Raw genomic sequence first — 22470 nt, forward strand, 5'->3', positions numbered from 1 at the left:
GACTGTCTCACCTTTTTGGGAAGGGCTTATGAGAGTCAAATTAGTCTTTTTTAATAGGACAAAGTTTATTATCGACAATGGTGCTAGCACACGATTCTGGAAGGATACTTGGCTCGGAGAGACCCCCCTTGCACTTCAATACCTGTCTCTGTATCATATTGTTCAACGCCGTGATACTTTCGTTGCAACGGTATTTCAATCAATTCCCCTTAATATCCAGTTCAGGAGGACGCTAGCCGGTAGTCGTTGGGAAGAGTGGCTCCATCTAGTGAGTAGACTGATGGAGGTTCGGCTATCTCAACAGCCCGATCAATTACGCTGGAAGCTTACTAGGTCTGCAGAATTTACAGTTAAATCAATGTATCTCGATGTTATCAATTCAAGCTCTATTCCAAGTTCCGAATATGTTTGCACAGTCAAAGTTCCTTTGAAAATTAAAGTGTTTATGTGGTTTGTATATAAACAAGTCATCTTAACGAAGGACAATTTGGCAAAGCGTAACTGGACAAGACCTACTAGGTGTAGATTCTGTGATCGGGATGAAACTATCAAACACCTTTTTCTTGGTTGCCCGTTAGCCAAAGTTCTATGACGGACGGTCCACATTGCTTTTAACATTACTTCTCCAAGTTCTGTGAGCACGTTATTTGGAACGTGGCTTAACGGGATAGAGTCCGAAACAGCGTGACACATTCGCGTAGGAGTATGTGCTTTATTTTGGGCAGTCTGGAACTGTAGAAATGATTTGGTTTTTAACAGAACAACAAATATTCATTTTTTACAGGTTATCTTCCGAGCCACTGCGTTGATCCGTATGTGGTCGCTACTCACTCCGACGAAGGACAGGGAGCGTTTGGTTACTGGATCTATCCGGTGGGAGATGGTAGCACGGGATATGTTCAACCGATTTGGATGGCGGTCATGTAATAGGATAGGCAATTAGTTTACCTGTCTTTCTTATGCCAGTCGGTTGTGGCTTTTTTGGCTAGTTTGTTATTGGCCTTTGGCTCTTTGTGAGTTTTCCTTTACTTTCGTTTGAGACTTTAAGACCTTATTGAAGCTATTTGCTTATTTACAAAGTTGGACGTATGCGTCGTTCTGATGCAGAGGCCGGGGAGCCCCCCTTTTCGAAACAAAAGCTATATTGCTGCCGTGTCATCTTCTGCAATCGTTCACTCTACGTGACCAACTCAGCGAATGGCGCAACCTTTCTTCCTGGCTCCTCGCTCTCACCCACTCATTTTCTCATCAACTTCACAAGCGCGAGCGGTTCCTTATCCATCCACTACACCCGCAAGATCCCACTCTCCACTATCCAGTGATTCTGGCCGAAGGGCGGCAGTGCAGCTGGTGGATCCCGGCGCGCGACCGGCGCATGGCTCAGCCGGTTGGCCCATTAGAATCGTTACCCAAAAAAGATTGAACATTTATGGGTGAAGTGCATCCGCTTAAAAATTAGAATACAAAACATTTGTCGAGCGTTAATTCCTAACGTACTGGATCAAAGGTTATGTATCACAAATATTGTTCATAATAATAGAGATAACATAAATAACTATAACCATACTGCACAATATTAAGTAATACTAACTATGTGATGAAACTGCAGGTAGGTATGAACAGGGAGGGGAAATCTACCTTTCATCAAGGTCTGATCGAATAGCTTCAGAATATTCTTAATTCATGAAACACCAAACTTTACAACGTCCTTGCCTTAGGTACATAAATTTATCTAAACACAAGAAAATTATGGCAGGATCCAAACCGGTGGGGGCCAATTCAATCTTGAAGAATGGGGAGCCAGTATATTCGTGAAACTATCTTCCATATTGAAGATGAAAACCTGCCGAAGGCCCTTGTCAATCAAAGCCCGTCTATCTGAAAATCTCTCGGGAAAGTATTATGATTCAAGTCATCTGTATGGTAGATGCTATTGGGTATTAATGTGGGGAAGTCATTCGCCGGAACTAAAAATGAAGTGTTGAAACCCGTGAACAGTGTGTGTTCTTTGAGATTGTGTACTTTGGTCAGCTTTTGTTTGACAAAGTCGATTTTGTAGACAACAAAGCGTGCCGTCACACGCTCTTTCTCATCGTCGTCCTCCATGGTCCGCTGCTCCACAAGAACATCTGCATTGTCCACCTCCACTAACACGTCAGCATTCTGCGCCACCTCCTCCTCCTGATCCTCATCCTCCTCCCTTTCCACTAACTCTTCCACACCCTCATCCACATCATTATCGTCGTTGTCCTCCGCCACGTCCTCGTCATCCTCAAGATATCGATCCCATCTCCATATCTGAAAGAAATCACCCCATGGCGCTTGTACAATATACTTACTGTTGGTGTGATAATCCACCTTGTGCTTGTAGACAATATTCACCAGTGGAGATGGTCCACGGAGATCAATGGTATGCACATCACCACAACCTCGAAGAGCATAGAACAAACCATCGCCGTTATCATAACAAACATCAACGTAGCTCTTGCATTCTTCGTGTGTATCAACCCAAGACCACTTGGTGTCCCCAACCCTAGCATAGGAGAGCAGGTTTTTAGGCTTGTGTACACGTACCACGACGCAATTTTTACTTGACGGGTCGCACGACATGGCTACAATCATGTAGAAGCAAAAGCGACCTTGCTCCATTGAAAGTCCATATGGCTCTATGTTCCGGTGCGGGACCGTGTCAACATAAATAAGATCGTAGGCATCCAAATTGCGGCCTTCCTCACCATAACAGAGCTCGACGTTGTGCATGGTTTCCGGTGGCGGCACGGTGACCTGAGCGCCAGTTATGGGGTTGACGAGCATGAGATGGGAGCGCTCGTCAGCGGTGATGAGCCAACCGTAGGAGGAACCCATGACGTAGCGGGATCGAAAGGAGGGCCCCAGGATGGTGACGTGGCAGAGCTTGCCGGTGCACAGGTGGTGCAGTGTGGCTGTGCCATCGTCGCGGTCCGCCGCGGAGTAGAGCAGGCAAGGGCTCTGGTGAGGCCGGGCGAGCACAGACGGAACCGGCGGGCTTCCAGGTGGCTAAGGCGCCATGAACAGCAGGCGCCGCCGGAGCGGAAGAGATCCGGGATCTGCAGGGTGCGGAAGATACGAACGAGCAGGTCCGCACGAAGCTCGGTCCTGTCGCAGTCCGTGCTTGAGGCTGGAGCTTCCCCGGCGACCACAACAGCAGTTTGCTCCACGTATGCAACATTCTCCGTGGCGACATTCTGTCGAACGGCCGTCGTGTGAGCGTGAGGCAGGTGGGAGCTGGCGACGACGACGAAGTGGGAGGTTCAGAAATGGAGGGGGCGTTGCGAGAGAAACCAGAGTGCAGGAGAGAGGGATACCGAGGTGGTGGCTGAAACCTGAAGCTGCATGTGTTGAAAATTCAGAATGTTCAAAGTTCAGTCGAGAAGCTACCTGCAAGTGTTAAGAATTCAGAATGCTCAGAACAAGGCAAAGCAGAGTAGAGGGGAGAAAGGAACCGCCAGGATGCAAGCTCAGTCCGATGGCCCACGATCCTGCTTACTCAATGTTCAGATTAAATGTACTTTTTTCCCACCAAAAGCATGTTGATTGTTCTACATTATTACAGACCGTAGGAAACAGATAAATTCAGGTTCATCGGTTCACACTATTACAATTCAGTAAATCAAATAATTCTTCATCATTGTCTCATTCTAGTTTGCCCAAAATAAGAAGGTACTGAACAACGGATGCACGGCAACAAATAAAGTGTAAAACCAAGCTACAGATTCAACACCGACATGGCCGGCTCTGTGCCACGTATCATGTTTCCAGCCTGCTTACATGCGCTGCAGTCTTCAGGCAACACCGACACAGCCGCCTGAACATGTTCAGATTATTCCACTGCTGGAACTACTCCTTGCTTTATTACAAACCACAGTGTCTTGCACACGGTGTATAGTCCACGTCTCAGGCAATGGAAACAAGCAATCAAAATAAATAAATACATAGCCTCCGAACAGCTATGACAACTAAATTCATAATAAAATGTCTTCGCTCGTACATTTGAAAACAACCACCTATCGTCAGTCCAATGTTGGATTTCAGATGATGATGTCTAACATTCACTCTTCATGCTCATTTGATTGGCTGTGATTATGAACACATCATCTTACTTGCAGCTATTGAACTCTGTTCTTCTTGCGGCCCTTGAGAAGATGTTGGGTTTCTGGAAGTGGAACAAAACTCCAGCTTCTGACAATCAAGAGGCCTGCAAATACAAGTCAGGGAAGTCAAAAATTAAAGCATGCTATTAGTAGTTTATGTTACTCGGTGAACAAAATGAACTTTTCAGGTAAACTCAGTGAACAGTGTAAGAAAGAAATGAATCTAATCCATCACTCGCAGCTTATTTAGCTTCGTATATGTACAGAACAGCCAATCCTTACCAGTAGTTATAGGTGGGACTGTAGCAAGTTTTCCAGTCACCGAATCCTTTCCTGCAAGCCATTCTTGGTTAGTACAACAGTAACTCTTTTGATGTGTCTAATCTTCCTAAGATAAGCAGTGCATTCCTTTGGTTCTCTCTTTTGCTGAAGCTTCTCTATGAGCTCTTCTGATGTGTCCCTCAGATATAATTCTTCAAGGGCTGCAAGATGCTCAACACCATGAGGAAGAAACTTCAGATCAGGGCAGGCTACCAACTTGAATTTAGCAAGGCTTGCCATTGCACCTTCTTCTATTTCAACTTGGTTGAGCTGTGGTGCATCCCTTATAGATAGATTCCGAAGCTTTGGAAAAGAACCTGCAGCGAAGTGCATCTTCTTCCCTTCAAAAGCCTTGAGAAGGGAAAGGTGACATAAACCATGTAGCATCAATAGACTGGAAAATGATTCCTCATCAATTTTGGAGAATGCCAGTTTCAGCCAAGTGAGGCTATTAAGGCGGGACCAAGATGAGATCACTTGAGGTATCGATGTCTTCTCGAGCTGCCCTTCTAGACCAACTACGTTAACAAGTCCCTCCAGCTGCAGCACCTCCTTCTCGCCCATAGCTGTGATCTGTAGATGCTGAAGATGTCTCATTTCTTTGATAGCATTTCTCAAGTCGGCAGAGTGCTTAGTTTCCACATTGCAGACAGCAAATGTTCTTAGCTGAGTTAAAGCTGCTACGCCCCGCAGAATTTCTGAGTTTGCTTCCACACATTGCAGAGCATGCAGTGAAGTCAAGTGCCTTATACCACTAGGCACCTTTACACCACTAAAAGGATTAAGTTCTCCTTGTTGGCCAACATTACATGCAAACAGGTATCTCAACCTCTGAAGTTTTACAATGTTGTTTGGTAAGCACGACAGTGCAGCATTGAAAGAATCCAAGACTACTAAGTTTTGCAGCCTTCCTATTTCTTCAGGTAAACTTTCTATATCAGTATTTCTAAGGCCCAAATACCGCAGATTAAACAAGTTGAATACCTCAGCTGGTAGCAGCTTGACATGAGTACCTTGCAGATCCAACGTTGACAGCAGATTTGAAGATTCTAAGATAGGCTTCAGTAAATCAATATCGAGATACCTGTTAAAAACATGGATTGCACGGACACGTGTAGCATCAGATTCACTTAGGCGCTCAAGGTTTCTGCTCTGGATTGATATGCGACGTGTGCGCTCTATACAGAATACTCCAGAGCCATCATACACTTTGCCAAAACATTCTTCACCAGCTTTATTGAGGGCAACAAGGCGTATGACATCATGCATCTGGCACCATTTCAACCGCCCAGTATAATTCCTCTTGACAACCTGTAGTAGGCTTCGGTTCACAAGTTCAGTCAAGTATCCCTCTGCCACTTCCTCCAGAGTTTTGTTCTCCTTTTCCTTGATGAACCCAGCAGCAATCCAATGCCTCATTATTGTCCTCCTCTTGATGGAATAATCTTCTGGGAATAATGCACAATGTAGGAGGCAATTCTTCAAATCATATGGAAGGTCCTCCAAACTGATTTTTAGAATTGTCTCAACACGAGGCATCACATTTTTTACCAACTGGAGCTCTAGCTCATCAAATACTTCTTTTCATTCTGCAACAGTTTGACCTTTTCCAGACAACAGGCTGCCTATGCATACTATAGCAATAGGAAAACCATCACACTTTTTGACAAATTTCCAAGCCAAGCTCTGTAATTCTGGTGGACACTTACTGTCAGCATCATTCCAAAAAACTGATTTGCAGAATAACTCCCAAGAATTATCTTCTTCAAGTGGTTCCAAATGAATTGAAGACATATTATTTGCCAACAATGAAACTTCATGTTTTCTTGATGTGATAACAAGTCGACCACTAGATGGAAAGACAGTCCTTATCTCTGACCACATATCAGTAGTCCAAACATCATCTAGAATTAAGATGTATCTTTTACCTTGGAGGTACTCATAGATGGCCTCGGCTAGGCTTCTGATCTGCATGTTAGGAACATCAACTGGTATGCCAAATTCTCTAGCAATCTTCTTCAGCAAGTCCTCAACATGTTAACTCTCTGACACAGTTACCCATGCAACGACATCGAAGGATACTTTTATAGTTTTGTACACATGAGCAACCAAATTTGTTTTCCCCATGCCTGGCATGCCCCACACAGTGGTAATCTTGCTTCTTTCCTCCTGCATATCACCTGTCAGCCATTGTATCAGCTGCTGCTTGTGCTCAGCAATCCCTACAAGGTCCTCGTCCCTTGTGAAATTAAGAACTTGGCTGGCATGAACAACATCATTTCTGCCGATTTCTGGCATGGCGTAGTGCTCCTTCCTCTGTTTTGCTGCTTGAAGCCTGCCATTGATATCTTTCAGCTTCTGAGCAAGTGTGCGCCAGATCTTGACATGCTTGATCCTCTTCTTCATCTTGGCAGCAAACCCTCCATGCTTATCCTCCAACTTAACACCTGTACACCATGGAGCACCGGGAAGGGCCTTAGTGCACGACGCAAAAGCTACTCGTAGATCTTTTTGCGTACTGAATCGTGTGCCCCTTAAGTTGATCGAAAACGTTTCCTCTTTGGCCAGCGACAACAAGCCTAGCCGCCGCCAAGAGAGTCGACCTTCCGGCGCCGTTTTCTGGCAGCTCCACTTCGCTGGCGACCTCTTGTTGTCGGTGGTGAGGGGGGTCGCGAGATCCCTTGTATGCGGATTGTTTTAGATTTAAGTTTTACAGCCCTAGTAGCTGAGGATTTTGGATCATCCGACGTCTTGGCTTCGGCGTCGGCGACGATGATGCTGAATAAAGAAGCTCCGGTTTTTTCTCCGGCGAGGCGATTGTCTCTATGGTCGGTGATGATTTTGGGATCCAGTCTATTCAAGCGGGGATATTGTGTCGGCGACGGTATTCTTGTGGTGAACTTGTGTCCTCGAGCTCCGCTGTTGCGACGGCGTCTGCTGCAGCATCGACGCGGATGCAGATTGTGGTCTGCATCAACGACATCTGAAAGAAGGAACGTGTGCTGAGCTCGTGGTTGATGGATGACATGTATGGTTTGCTCCTTCGGCGTTTGGTTGTGGTGGTTTGCCAGATTTAGAGGTTGACGGCGTGTTCAGGGTGTTACCCTGGTCTAATTCGTTCAACGTCGGAGTGGCATCGTCGACGATCAATGGTCCCTCCTCACTCTGGTTCACTCCCATCTTTCTCCAGGCTAATATTTTTTTCTTTCTTTCTCGGTTACCTGGACTTTTACCTACAGATCTACTGTATACAGCTGGCTTTCCATCAGCAAATCAATCCATCCATTTGTACAGACTGCAGAGTCGCACATGAAGAGTTGCTCAGTTCAGCCAAAGGTGAGCGAGGCATTCTAAGTAACATCGTTTTGCCTTCTATATATGCTGCCTTGATCTGCACTGTTAAGAATACTCATAATCAGGTTGCTTTCACAGATGCGTAAATTAATTAAAGAGAGCACGGCTAACATCTGCGTGCCGTAATATTGATTGGGTAGAACAGAGTAAATGAAGCTGCAGGTAAAATATAAACTCATTATCATTACAGTTCCAACTGCAGTTAATTACTGTAGTGGGTTACCAAAACCTTCCCTTTCCCTGCCTAGCAAGCTTCTGTTCAATCACTTGTAGAAATCAAGTACTAGTTCCGAACATTAAACTCATTATCATTACTGTAGTGGGTCTGGTGGATCAATATCCTTTATGGACTGGATTGGATTGGATTGGATTGGATTACTCTCGCGCGAGTTGTGTTAGCGTAATACTCCCTCCGTTCCTAAATGTAAGTCTTTATAGAGATTCCACTATAAACCGAATACGGATGTATATAGATGCATTTTAAGTTTAGATTCATTCAATTTGCTCCGTATGTAGTCTATCTAGTGGAATCTCTACAAAGACTTATATTTAGAAACGGAGGGAGTAGATCTGAACCCAATCCCTGGAGCTGTGCATCCCGGCGTTAATTAAGTCTTAATCCACCAGACCCCATGCTACTTTATTGGCTGTAGTGCCAGCTGTTGCACATGGACAAGGACGAGTACGACGAGTCTAATCCTTGCTTAATTTGGTTGGTGAGGTGATGGCACGCAGCTTTGGGCATCACGTTCAGATCGAGTTGCCTCATACCAACTTGATTCAAAGTATATTACAATACGTACAACCCCCTCCAAAATGTATAAGAGGCAATATAGTCTTTTTACTCATCGTATCATTTTCGTACGCATATTCTTTTTTAATGTTCAAAAATTACCACATTGTATTCAGACAGTGCGACTAATCAACTGGGAGAGCGTGTACTGGTGTACATGCTGCAACTTTTCTTTTTCTTATGCTAAAACACTCGTGAGCAACCTATGTACCCATGCGTTCTACAAAAAATGTTTCTCGGCTGCAGCCGTACCGTCAGAGCGTGAGGTAAACAAAAAAGGCACCGCCTTGTTTTTTTTTTCTGGTTTTGTCTAGCCAATTTTTCTACTGTTTTTTTCTCGATCTCCTCTTTTTATATTTTCATTTTAATTCCTTTCTAAAATTCACAATTTTTTTCTAAAATCATGAATTTTTCATAAATTCGTGAACTATGTTTCAAGTCCGTAACTAATTTCTTAAACTTGTGAACTTTTTTTTATCAAATCAGTGATTTTTTCAAATACATGAACGATTTTCAGATCCACGAACTTGTCTCAATTTTTACAAACTTTTTCTAGAACCCGTGATTTTTTTTTTCAAAAACTTGTGCGAACAATCTATGTCCGAGCGAGAGGAAAGACGAACGAGAAGAAAATAGCCATTTCCTCTGCTTGTCATAAGCACCGGTCATGCATGTACTTTTTGTGTAGGATATGGACTGCTACCATGAATATTCACTAGTTCCGAACTAGGAAGGTTCATACAAGTAGTTCATATTCTTCAAAATGAGAGCATTGAAGACTTTTGTATTGTTTTAAAATTAACTTTTTTTGGTTCTTGTATTATTCGTCCTGTGACATATTTTTTTGTCACGTAGCATTTTGCACATCCATCAAGTGGATCCATTTTTTCCGTAGTATTCTATCATCATGGCAAGCATCCATATCAAGTTTTATTATTTTTTATTGTTTTATGCATTTTCTAGGGTTTGCTCAGTGAAAAATCCCTACAATACTTACTGGACGTGACACAACGTATGTTTACTGTCCAAATTCGCTCAACTTTTGCGTGGAGTCCTAGTATGACCATGCCCAGCTGCCTGCAAAATTTGGGTGTATTTTGTGAAAGTCCACAAGTACATCATGTAGAAGGTAAGGGTTTCGGTTAAGTCAGAAGAGTCTGTCCCATAGCACTTTTTTTTAATCATTCATCAAATAGACCCAAAAAAATTCCACAACATTCTATCATCATGGCAACCATCCATGCCAAGTTTCATTGACTTTTGACATTTAATGCATTTTTTAGGGTTTTCCTGGTGAAAAATCCGTAAACTACTGAGCAGACCTGACCCAACTTGTGTTTGGTGTCTGAATTCATTCAAATTTTGCCTGAAGTACTAGGATGACCATGCCCAGCTACCTGCAAAATTTGGGTATATTTTATTAAAGTCCATAAGTACATCATATACAACATAGGGGTTTCGGTTAAGTTGGAAGAGTCCGTCCCGTAGCACTTTTTTTTTACATATTCATCAAATGGACCCAATTGTTTTCCACAGAATACTATAATCATGGCAAGCGTCCATGCCATGTTTCATCTATTGTCTAGAGAAAGAATTCCTTATTTAACACTATTTTAAATTTCGTTTCCTTATCGACACTGAAAAACTTTTTCTTCCCTATCTAACAACGAATCTAAATTTTATACCTTTTATGACACTTTTGTACATTTTCAGTCTAAATAACACCGGAAAAGACTCTTTTGTGCTTCATGTGATATGTTTGTGCGTGTAGCAGTAACACACACGCAACATCAGTGCGAGAGTAGTAGCACACACGTAGCAACTCACGCGCACGTGCACACACACAACAGCACACACGCACGCAGGACACTCACGGGCAGCAGCACACACGCCCGCAGGGGCGAAGCAAGCAATCTGGCAAGATTTGGTGCCCGCCATACCTAATATCTGGTGCACATACTTAGTTGTATGATATACTAGCATACTCCTGTATAGTACGTGTTTGATTTTAGCTTAGCCGGCCTGCTGGTCTGATTGCTGATAGCTAATGCATAATGGCTAATGGGCTGTGCTCCTTGATCAGCATGTGGCTTCAGTGCACTCCACACTTTTCCCCTTTAAAAAGAGTACACGCAGTTTGGTCGTATTTGTTGAACACAAAGTTATATGTACTATACTAGCGAGCTCTTGCGCAGTTATATTATATATGATTTTGCCCTTCATAAACTCTGCCACACCTGAAAAATATTCCTGTCTTCGTCACTGCACACACGCAGCAGCAGCACACACGCACGCAGCACACACATGCAGCACGGACGCACACAACACATATGCACGCAACAGCACGCGCGCGCACACACACATGCACGTACACACCCACTAGCAAACACACGTACACATGCAGTAGCAAACACACACGCACACACACAGACACTCAGTAGTAGCACGCACGTATGCGCGCACACACGCAACAGCACACACACGCACACAAACATACCACTTGAGGGCAAAAGGGTCTTTTCAGGTGTCATTTTGGCTCAAAATGAATAGAAGTGTTATAAAAGGCATAAAATTTAGACTTGTTGTTACATAGGGAAAAAATTATTTGTGAATGTCAACTATGACAGAAATATGCCCTACAGGCAATAATGAAGTTATTATTTATTTCCTTATTTTATGATAAATGTTTATTATTCATGCTAGAATTGTATTAACCGGAAACATAATACATGTGTGAATACATAGACAAACAGAGAGTCACTAGTATGCCTCTACTTGACTAGCTCGTTGATCAAAGATGCTTAAGTTTCCTAGCCATAGACATGAGTTGTCATTTGTTAAACGGGATCACGTCATTAGAGAATGATGTGATTGACTTGACCCATTCCATTAGCTTAGCACTTGATCGTTTAGTATGTTGCTATTGCTTTCTTCATGACTTATACATGTTCCTATTACTATGAGATTATGCAACTCGCGAATACCGTAGGAACACTTTGTGTCCTATCAAACGTTACAACGTAATTGGGTGATTATAAAGATGCTCTACAGGTGTCTCCGATGGTGTTTTGTTGAGTTGGCATAGATCGAGATTAGGATTTGTCACTCCGATTGTTGGAGAGGTATCTCTGGGCCCTCTCGGTAATGCACATCACTATAAGCCTTGTAAGCAATGTGACTAATGAGTTAGTTTCGGGATGATGCGCCGCTAGGAAACATCGCTATGTGACCAACACTCAAGGGATGATGCACAACTAACTCATTAGTTACAATACTTGCAAGGCTTATAGTGATGTGCATTACCGAGAGGGCACAGAGATACCTCTCCGACAATCGGAGTGACAAATCCTAATCTCGAAATACGCCAACCCAATAAGTACCTTCGGAGACACCTGTAGAGCACCTTTATAATCACCCAATTACGTTGTGACGTTTGGTAGAACACAAAGTGTTCCTCCGGTAAACGGGAGATGCATAATCTCATAGTCATAGGAACATGTATAAGTCATGAAGAAAGCAATAGCAGAATACTAAACGATCAAGTGCTAAGCTAACGGAATGGGTCAAGTTAATCACATTATTCTCCTAATGATGCGATCTCGTTAATCAAATGACAACTCATGTCTATGGCTAGGAAACATAACCATCTTTGATCAACGAGCTAGTCAAGTAGAGGCATACTAGTGACACTCTGTTTGTCTATGTATTCACACATGTATTATGTTTCCGGTTAATACAATTCTAGCATGAATAATAAACATTTATCATGAAATAAGGAAATAAATAATAACTTTATTATTGCCTCTAAGGCATATTTCCTTCAGTCTCCCACTTGCACTAGAGTCAATAATCTAGCTCACATCGCCATGTGAATTAACAACAATAGTTCACTTCACCATGTGATTAACACCCATAGTTCACATCGCTATGTGACCAACACTCAAGGGTTTACTAGAGTCAGTAATATAGTTCACATCGTTTATGTGATTTAACACCCAAAGAGTACTAAGGTGTGATCATGTTTTGCTTGTGAGAGAAGTTTAGTCAATGGGTCTGCCAAATTCAGATCCGTATGTATTTTGCAAATTTCTACGTCTATAATGCTCTGTACGGAGCTACTTTAGCTAATTGCTCCCACTTTCAATATTTATCCAGATTAAGACTTAGAGTCATCTGGATCAGTGCCAAAACTTGTATCGATGTAACCCTTTACGATGAACCTTTTGTCACCTCCATAATCGAGAAACATATCCTTATTCCACTAAGGATAATTTTGACCGCTGTTCATTGATCTACCCCTAGATCACTATTGTACTACCTTGCCAAAATCAGTGTAGGGTATACAATAGATCGGGTACACAGCATGGCATACTTTATAGAACCTATGGTTGAGGCATAGGGAATGACTTTCATTCTCTTTCTATCTTCTGCCGTGGTTGGGCTTTGAGTCTCACTCAATTTCACACCTTGTAACACAGGCAATAACTCTTTCTTTGACTGTTCCATTTTGAACTACTTCAAAATCTTGTTAAGGTATGTACTCATTGAAAAAACTTATCAAGCGTCTTGATCTATCTCTATAGATCTTGATGCTCAATATGTAAGCAGCTTCACCGAGGTCTTTCTTTGAAAAACTCCTTTCAAACACTCCTTTATGCTTGGCAGAATAATTCTACATTATTTCCGATCAACAATATTTCATTCACATATACTTATCAGAAATGTTGTAGTGCTCCCACTCACTTTCTTGTAAATACAGGCTTCACCGCAAATCTGTATTAAAACTATATGCTTTGATCAACTTATCAAAGCGTATATTCCAACTCCGAAATGCTTGCACCAGTCCATAGATGGATCGCTAGAGCTTGCATATTTTGTTAGCACCTTTAGGATTGACAAAACCTTATGGTTGTATCATATACAACTCTTTTTTAATAAATCCATTAAGGAATGCAGTTTTGTTTATCCATTTGCCAGATTTCATAAAATGCGGCAATTTGCTAACATGATTGGGACAGACTTAAGCATCGCTACGAGTGAGGAAATTTCATCGTAGTCAACACCTTGAACTTGTCGAAAACCTTTTTGCGACAATTCGAGCTTCGTAGATAGTAACACTACTATCATTGTCCGTCTTCCTCTTGAAGATCCATTTATTCTCAATGGCTTGCCGATCATCAGGCAAGTTAACCAAAGTCCACACTTTGTTCTCATACATGGATCCCATCTCAGATTTCATGGCCTCAAGCCATTTCGCGGAATTTGGGCTCACCATCGCTTCTTCATAGTTCGTAGGTTCGTCATGGTCTAGTAACATAACTTCCAGAAAAGGATTATCGTACCACTCTGGTGCGGATCTTACTCTGGTTGACCTACGAGGTTCAGTAATAACTTGATCTGAAGTTTCATGATCATCATCATTAACTTCCTCACTAATTGGTGTAGGTGTCACAGGAACTAGTTTCTGTGATGAACTACTTTCCAATAAGGGAGCAGGTACAGTTACCTCATCAAGTTCTACTTTCGTCCCACTCACTTCTTTCGAGAGAAACTCCTTATCTAGAAAGGATCCAAATTTAGCAAGAAAAGTCTTGCCTTCAGATCTGTGATAGAAGGTGTACCCAACAGTTTCCTTTGGTTATCCTATGATTTCACATTTCTCCGATTTGGGTTCGAGCTTATCAGGCATAAGCATCGCAGCCCCAAACTTTAAGAAACGACAACTTTGGTTTCTTGCCAAACCACAGTTCATAAGGCGTTGTCTCAACAGATTTTGATGGTTCCCTATTTAACGTGAATGCAGCCGTCTCTAAAGTATAACCCCAAAAAGATAGCGGTAAATCAGTACGATTACGATGTTCGGACACACCATTATGCTGTGGTGTTCCAGGTGGCGTGAGTTGCGAAACTATTTCATATTGTTTCAAATGAAGACCAAACTTGTAACTCAAATATTCGTCTCCACGATCAGATCGTAGAAACTTTATTTTCTTGTTACGATGATTTTACACTTCACTCTGAAATTCTTTTGAACTTTTCAAATGTTTCAGACTTATGTTTCATCAGGAAGATATACCCATATCTTCTCAAATCATCTGTCAAGGTCAGAAAATAATGATACCCGCCGCGAGCCTCAACACTCATCAGATCACATACATCAATATGTATTGTTTCCAATAAGTCAGTAGCTCGCTCCATTGTTCCGGAGAACGGAGTCTTAGTCATCTTGCACATGAGGCATGGTTTGCAAGCATCAACTGATTCATAATCAAGTGATTTCAAAAGCCCATCTGCATGGATTTTCTTCATGCGCTTTACACCAATATGACCTAAACGCCAGTACCACAAATAAGTTGCACTATCATTACTAACTTTGCATCTTTTGGCTTCAATATTATGAATATGTGTATCACTACAATCGAGATTCAAGAAACCATTCACCTTGGGTGTATGACCATTGAAGGTTTTATTCATGTAAACATAACAACAATTATTCTTTGACTTTAAATGAATAACCGTATTGCAATAAACATGATCAAATCATATTCATGCTTAACGCAAGCACCAAATAACATTTATTTAGGTTCAACACTAATCCCAAAAGTATAGGGAGTGTGCGATGATGATCATATCAATCTTGGGACTACTTCCAACACACATCGTGACTTCACCCTTAACTAGTTTCTATTCATTCTGCAACTTCCGTTTTGAGTTACTACTTTTAGCAACCGAACCAGTATCAAATACCGAGGGGTTGCTATAAACACTAGTAAAGTACACATCAATAACATGTATATCAAATATACCTTTGTTCACTTTTCCATCCTTCTTATCCGCCAATTACTTGGGGTAGTTTCCGCTTTCAGTGACCAGTCCCTTTGCAGTAGAAGCACTTAGTCTCAGGCTTAGGTCCAGACTTGGGCTTCTTCACTTGAGTAGCAACTTACTTGCCGTTCTTCTTGAAGTTCCCTTTTTTCCCTTTACCCTTTTTCTTGAAACTAGTGGTCTTGTCAACCATCAACACTTGATATTTTTCTTGATTTCTACCTTCGCCGATTTTAGCATCGCGAAGAGCTTGGGAATTGTTTTCGTCATCCCTTGCATATTATAGTTCATCACTAAGTTCTAGTAACTTGGTGATAGTGACAAGAGAACTTTGTCAATTACTATCTTATCTGGAAGATTAACTCCCACTTGATTCAAGCAATTGTAGTACCCAAACAATCTGAGCACATGCTCACTGGTTGAGCTATTCTCCTCCATCTTGTAGGTAAAGTACTGTGAGAGGTCTCATACTTCTCCACATGGGCATGAGTATGAAATACCAATTTTAACTCTTAGAACATCTCATATGCTCCGTGGTGTTTCAAAAAAACGTCTTTGAAGCCCTGATTCTAAGCCGCAAAGCATGCTGCACTAAAATATCAAGTAGTCATCATACCGAGCTTTTGTCAAACGTTCATAACGTCTGCATCTGCTACTGCAATAGTTCTGTCACCTAGCGGTGCATTAAGGACATAATACTTCTGTGCAGCAATGAGGTTAATCCTCAGATCACGGACCAAGTCCGCATCATTGCTACTAACATCTTTCAACATATTTTTCTCTAGGAACATATCAAAAATAATAAACGAGGAGCAACATCGCGAGCTATTGATCTACAACATAGTTATGCAAATACTATCAGAACTAAGTTCATGATAAATTAAAGTTCAGTTAATCATATGACTTAAGAACTCCCACTTAGATAGACATCCCTCTTGTCATCTAAATGATCACGTGATTCAAATCAACTAAACCATGTCCGATCATCACGTGAGATGGAGTAATTTTCAATGGTGAACATCACTATGTTGATCATATCTACTATATGATTCACGCTCGACCTTTCGGTCTCCAGTGTTCCGAGGCCATATCTGCATATGCTAGGCTCGTCAAGTTTAACCCGAGTATTTTGCGTGTGCAAAACTTTCTTACACCCGTTGTATTTGAACGTAGAGCCTATCACACCCGATCATCACGTGGTGTCTCAACACGAAGAACTTTCGCAACGGTGCATATTTAGGGAGAACACTTATACCTTGATAATTTAATGAGAGATCATCTTATAATGCTACCGTCAATCAAAGCAAGATAATATGCATAAAAGATAAACATCACATGCAATCAATATAAGTGATATGATATGGCCATCATCATCTTGTGCTTGTGATCTCCATCTCCGAAGCATCGTCATGATCACCATCGTCACCGGCGCGACACCTTGATATCCATCGTAGCATTGTTGTCGTCTCACCAACTTATGCTTCTACGACTATCGCTACCGCTTAGTGATAAAGTAAAGCATTACAGGGCGATTGCATTGAATACAATATAGCGACAGCCATATGGCTCCTGCCAATTGCCGATAACTCGGTTACAAAACATGATCATCTCATACAATAAAATATAGCATCATGCCTTGACGATATCACATCACAACATGCCCTGCAAAAACAAGTTAGACGTCCTCTACTTTGTTGTTGCAAGTTTTACATGGCTGCTACGGGCTGAGCAAGAACCGTTCTTACCTACGCATCAAAACCACAACGATAGTTCATCAAGTTAGTGCTGTTTTAACCTTCTCAAGGACCGGGCGTAGCCACACTCGGTTCAACTAAAGTTGGAGAAACTGACACCCGCCAGCCACCTGTGTGCAAAGCACGTCGGTAGAACCAGTCTCGCGTAAGCGTATGCGTAATGTCGGTCCGGGCCGCTTCATCCAACAATACCGCCGAACCAAAGTATGACATGCTGGTAAGCAGTGTGACTTGTATCGCCCACAACTCACTTGTGTTCTACTCGTGCAAATCACATCTACGCATAAAACCAGGCTTGGATGCCACTGTTGGGGAACGTAGTAATTTCAAAAAATTCCTACGCACACACAGGATCATGGTGATGCATAGCAACGAGAGGGGAGAGTGTGTCCACGTATCCTCGTAGACCAAAAGCGGAAGCGTTAGCACAACACGGTTGATGTAGTCGTACGTCTTCACGATCCGACTGATCCAAGTACCGAACGTACGGCACCTCCGAGTTCAGCACACGTTCAGCTCGATTACGTCGCTCGAACTCCGATCCAGCCGAGCTTTGAGGGAATTTCCGTCAGCACGACGGTGTGGTGACGATGATGATGTTCTACCGACGCAGGGCTTCGCTTAAGCACCGCTACAATATTATCGAGGTGGATTATGGTGGAGGGGGGCACTGCACACGGCTAAGAGATCCAAGGGATCAATTGTTGTGTCTCCAAGGGGTGCCCCCCTCCCCGTATATAAAGGAGTGAAGGAGGGGGAGGGCCGGCCCTCTCTATGGCGCGCCCTAGGGGAGTCCTACTCCCACTGGGAGTAGGATTCCCCCTTTCCTAGTAGAACTAGGGGCCCTTCCAAGTAGTAGGAGTAGGAGAGAAGGAGAGGGAAAAGAGAAGAGAAGGAAGGAGGGGGCGCCACCTCTCCCCTTAGTCCAATTCGGACTAAGTCTTAGGGGGCGCGTAGCCTCCCCTCTCTCTTTCCCTTAAAGCCCAACTAGGCCCATATACTCCCCGGCGAATTCCCGTAACTCTCCGGTACTCCAAAAAATACCCAAATCACTCGGAACCTTTCCGATGTCCGAATATAGTCGTCCAATATATCGATCTTTATGTCTCGACCATTTCGAGACTCCTCGTCATGTCCCCGATCTCATCCAGGACTCCGAACTACCTTTGGTACATCAAATCACATAACTCATAATACAAGTCGTCACCGAACTTTAAGCGTGAGGACCCTATGGGTTCGAGAAATATGTAGACATGACCGAGACACGTCTCCGGTCAATAACCAGTAGCGGAACCTGGATGCTCATATTGGCTCGTACATATTCTACGAAGATCTTTATCGGTCAAACCGCATAACAACATACGTTGTTCCCTTTGTCATCGGTATTGAAAGAACATGCGATGCCCCCATGTTTGGTTTTGGTAATTGATGACAATCTCTATGGACTAATGGTTGCCTTGAGTTATATTTGAAGGTTTTGTCCATAGGCTTTTCTTGAAGTCCATGTGTTGGTTTCAAGGAGTTTATGAGTTGACCAAGGTGCTATTAAGGAATTATCCAAAGATTGGTCATGTGAGTGTTGAGCTTATTGCAAGCATGTCTTGAAGAAGAAGATTGTGTGATCATTCATGTTTACCTTCAAGACATCATCCAAATGAAGAGAGTTGGAAAGATTCAAGGTTGATCAAGACTAAGTCAAGAGTGAATCAATTTGATCAACTCACAAAGCGTAGAAGATGTACCGAGAGGGATCAAGTGATCCCATGGTATGGTAAGCATTGTCCATTGCACTTTGTGTACTAACCCATGTTCTATGTGAGAGTCTATGTGGGGTTAGGTACGTGTCCATGGGCTTGCGTCAAGAGGAAGATTTCATATAACCCATGGAAAGGATGACATCAAGTGGTGATCATCATCAAGATTGTTGTGTGCAAGTTCAAGTGGAGCATCACGAAGAGATCAAGTGCTTGAAGCTTGCCATCCATTGTGGTTTCAATGGACTTGTGAAGATGTGCCGAAGAGTGGCTCACCCATAGTGGAGTATGGGGGAGCAATCATCTAGTCTCCATCGACCCAACGCAATCAAGAAAGGTGGTCCATCTTGAGGAGGACAAGATCGTCATCATCTATCTCAAGTGGATCATGTGCAAGGCAAAGGTTTGCCCTTGATAGGTTTTCTATTTTACCGGTCTCATGGTGGTAGTTGGGAGACCGGGTTATAGGATCGATAGCCGTACTATCAAGGGGGGCTCTCAAGTGAGTAGCTTGATCGTATCGTTCGTCGAGAGCTCAAACCATTGCATCCTTGCATCATGTTTCTTGGTTCTTGTTTAGTTCTCTTTTTGAGTCTTAGAGCTTATGGTCATCTTGATGACAAGCTTTAGTTCATCGAAAACGGAGTTCGCATGCGTCTTCTATGATGTTTTCGGTGTTGGAGGTTTTACCGGTCTTATCCGATGAAGGGTTCTCACCATTTTCTTATGGGACTTTTCTCATTTTCTTATTCTTGATATTTCTATCAATATTGTGTTAGCCCATGTCGTTAGCTTTCCAACAAACTTGGTTTTGTTGAATTCGGAGTCCGTTTGCAAAAGTTGTGGCTGTTTTGGTAAAGGCTGCAGCGGTACTACCGCGACTAGAGCGGATGTAATTTTTTACTACCGCTCCAGAGCGGTACTACCGCGGCTCCTGAGCGGTAGTACCGCTCCAGAGCAGTACTACCATGGCTCCTAAGCGGTAGTACCGCTCCGGACGAAAAACTCGTGTTTTCTCTCTCGTTGGGGTGTTTTGACCGTGCTAAGCGGTAGTACCGCTCCTCCAAGCGGTAGTACCGCTTGTGCATGACCTGAGCACATAACGGTTGGATTCGGGAGGTCCTATAAAAGGGGGTCTTCTTCCCCAATGAACCTAATCCTTTGATCTCGTGTTCTTCCCCCATTGTTGACCTTCTTTGAGCTTGCTAACTCTCAATCCCTCCATGGATTCTTGCTAGTTTTTGAGGGAAAAGAGAGAGGAGATCTAGATCCACACTTCCACCAATCACTTTCTCCTCTATGTGAGGGGAACCCCTTGGATCTAGATCTTGGAGTTCTTTGTGTTCTCCTTCTTGTTCTTCCTCTCACTTTCCTCCCTAGCATTAGTTGCTTTGGTATGATTTGAGAGAGAAGGACTTGGGCACTCCGTATGCCCTTGCCATTGCATTTGTGCATCGGTTTGAGTTCTCCACGGTGATACATGGAAGTTTCAAGTTGAGAAGCTTATTACTCTTGGGTGCTTCGTACCCTTGAGCTTGTTCCTCTTGGGTGCTTGGGCGCCCTAGACGGTTGGTGGTGTTCGGAGCTCAATCATTGTGGTGTAAAGCTCCGGGCAAACGTCGGGGTCTCCAATTAGGTTGTGGAGATCGCCCCGAGCAATTTGACGGGTACCGGTGACCGCCCCAAGGGTTGCCAAAGTGTACGGGTTCGGTGACCGCCCCCAAGGGTCGCCATTTGTACGGGTTCGGTGACCGCCCTCAAGGGTCCCTTAGTGGAATCACGACATCTTGCATTGTGCGAGGGCGTGAGGAGATTACGGTGGCCCTAGTGGCTTCTTGGGGAGCATTGTGCCTCCACACCGCTCCAAACGGAGATTAGCATCCGCAAGGGTGTGAACTTCGGGATACATCGTCGTCTCCGAGTGCCTCGGTTATCTCTGACACGAGCCCTTTACTTATGCACTTTACTTTGTGATAGCCATATTGTTCTTTGTCATATATCTTGCTATCACATAGTTGCTTATCTTGCTTAGCATAAGTTGTTGGTGCACATAGGTGAGCCTAGTTGTTGTAGGTTTTGTGCTTGACAAATTAACCGTTAGGTTTATTCCGCATGTGTTCAAGCCTCTACCGTAATTATTTTAAAACGCCTATTCACCCCCCCCTCTAGGCGACATCCACGATCTTTCAGGTATGTTACTTGCCTAAGATTCGATCGTCGGTATCTCAATACCTAGTTCAATCTCGTTACCGGCAAGTCTCTTTACTCGTTCCGTAATACACCATCCCGCAACTAACTCATTAGTTACAATGCTTGCAAGGCTTATAGTGATGTGCATTACCGAGAGGGCCCAGAGATACCTCTCTGACAATCGGAGTGACAAATCCTAATATCGAAATACGCCAACCCAACAAGTACCTTCGGAGACACCTGTAGAGCACCTTTATAATCACCCAGTTACGTTGTGACGTTTGGTAGCACACAAAGTGTTCCTCCGGTAAATGGGAGTTGCATAATCTCATAGTCATAGGGACATGTATAAGTCATGAAGAAAGTAATAGCAGAATACTAAATGATCAAGTGCTAAGCTAACAGAATGGGTCAAGTCAATCACATCATTCTCCTAATGATGTGATCTCGTTAATCAAATGACAACTCATGTCTATGGCTAGGAAACATAACCGTCTTTGATCAACGAGCTAGTCAAGTAGAGGCATACTAGTGACACTCTGTTTGTCTATGTATTCACACATGTATTATGTTTCTGGCTAATACAATTCTAGCATGAACAATAAACATTTATCATGAAATAACACTACTAGGGAAAAGCCTATACACAGAGGTATAGCAGTAGCGCTGGTTAAAATAGGGCGCTACTACTAATTTGTAGTAGCGCGTTCGAAGAAAGCGCGCTATAGCTTCAACTATAGCAGTAGCGCTTGTTTAGAAACAAGCGCTACCACTATAATTCCCACCATGTTGGCGGTAGGCTAGGAGTAGTAGTAGCGATTCTGCGCAAAGCGCGCTACCACTACGGTCATTGTTGCAGCGCGTTTCCTGCGTAGAGCGCTACTGCTAAGAAAGAAAAGAAAAATGAAAAAAATTAGAAAAGTAAATGAAAATGATAGAAGTAGGAAACAGAGAAATGAAAAAAAGAAAATATAAGCATAAACAAAAGAAATTACTGCTTCCTATAGCAGCAGCGTGTTTTGCTAAAACGCGTTGTAGCTAACTTAGCTATAGCGCGTTTCTGACACAGCGCTACTGCTAGTTCGACTTAACCACACGCGGGCTCAAAATTTTGCTAAGTCCTCCTTTCCCCCACTCCCCCGGCCCTGTTCCCCCAACTCCTCTGTCGCCGCCACCCGAGCCTGCCCTCACCGCCGCCGCCCGCCCTCAACCTCATCGCCGCCGCCCGCCGCCGCTCTTGACCTCACCGTCGCCCTCCTCGACCTCACCGCCGCCGCCCTCGACCTCACCGCCTCCTCCCGGCCCCAAGCCCGCCCTCGCCGCCCCTACCTCTCCGTCGCCGAGCACCT

At 43.3% G+C, this 22470-nt stretch overlaps 2 pseudogenes; both read right to left on the reverse strand.

The window, feature by feature from the left end:
• Positions 1 to 1747: 1747 nt before the first annotated feature.
• LOC147962808 (putative F-box protein At4g22165) lies at positions 1748 to 3290 on the reverse strand (annotated as a pseudogene).
• A 1112-nt stretch (positions 3291 to 4402) lies between these two features.
• Positions 4403 to 6887, reverse strand: LOC125525997 (disease resistance protein RPM1-like; annotated as a pseudogene).
• Between the last annotated feature and the right edge of the window lie 15583 nt (positions 6888 to 22470).

The sequence above is a fragment of the Triticum urartu genome, chromosome 7A (assembly GCF_056163025.1).
Source record: "Triticum urartu cultivar PI428250 chromosome 7A, HENAU_Tu73, whole genome shotgun sequence".
Taxonomy (NCBI): domain Eukaryota; kingdom Viridiplantae; phylum Streptophyta; class Magnoliopsida; order Poales; family Poaceae; genus Triticum; species Triticum urartu.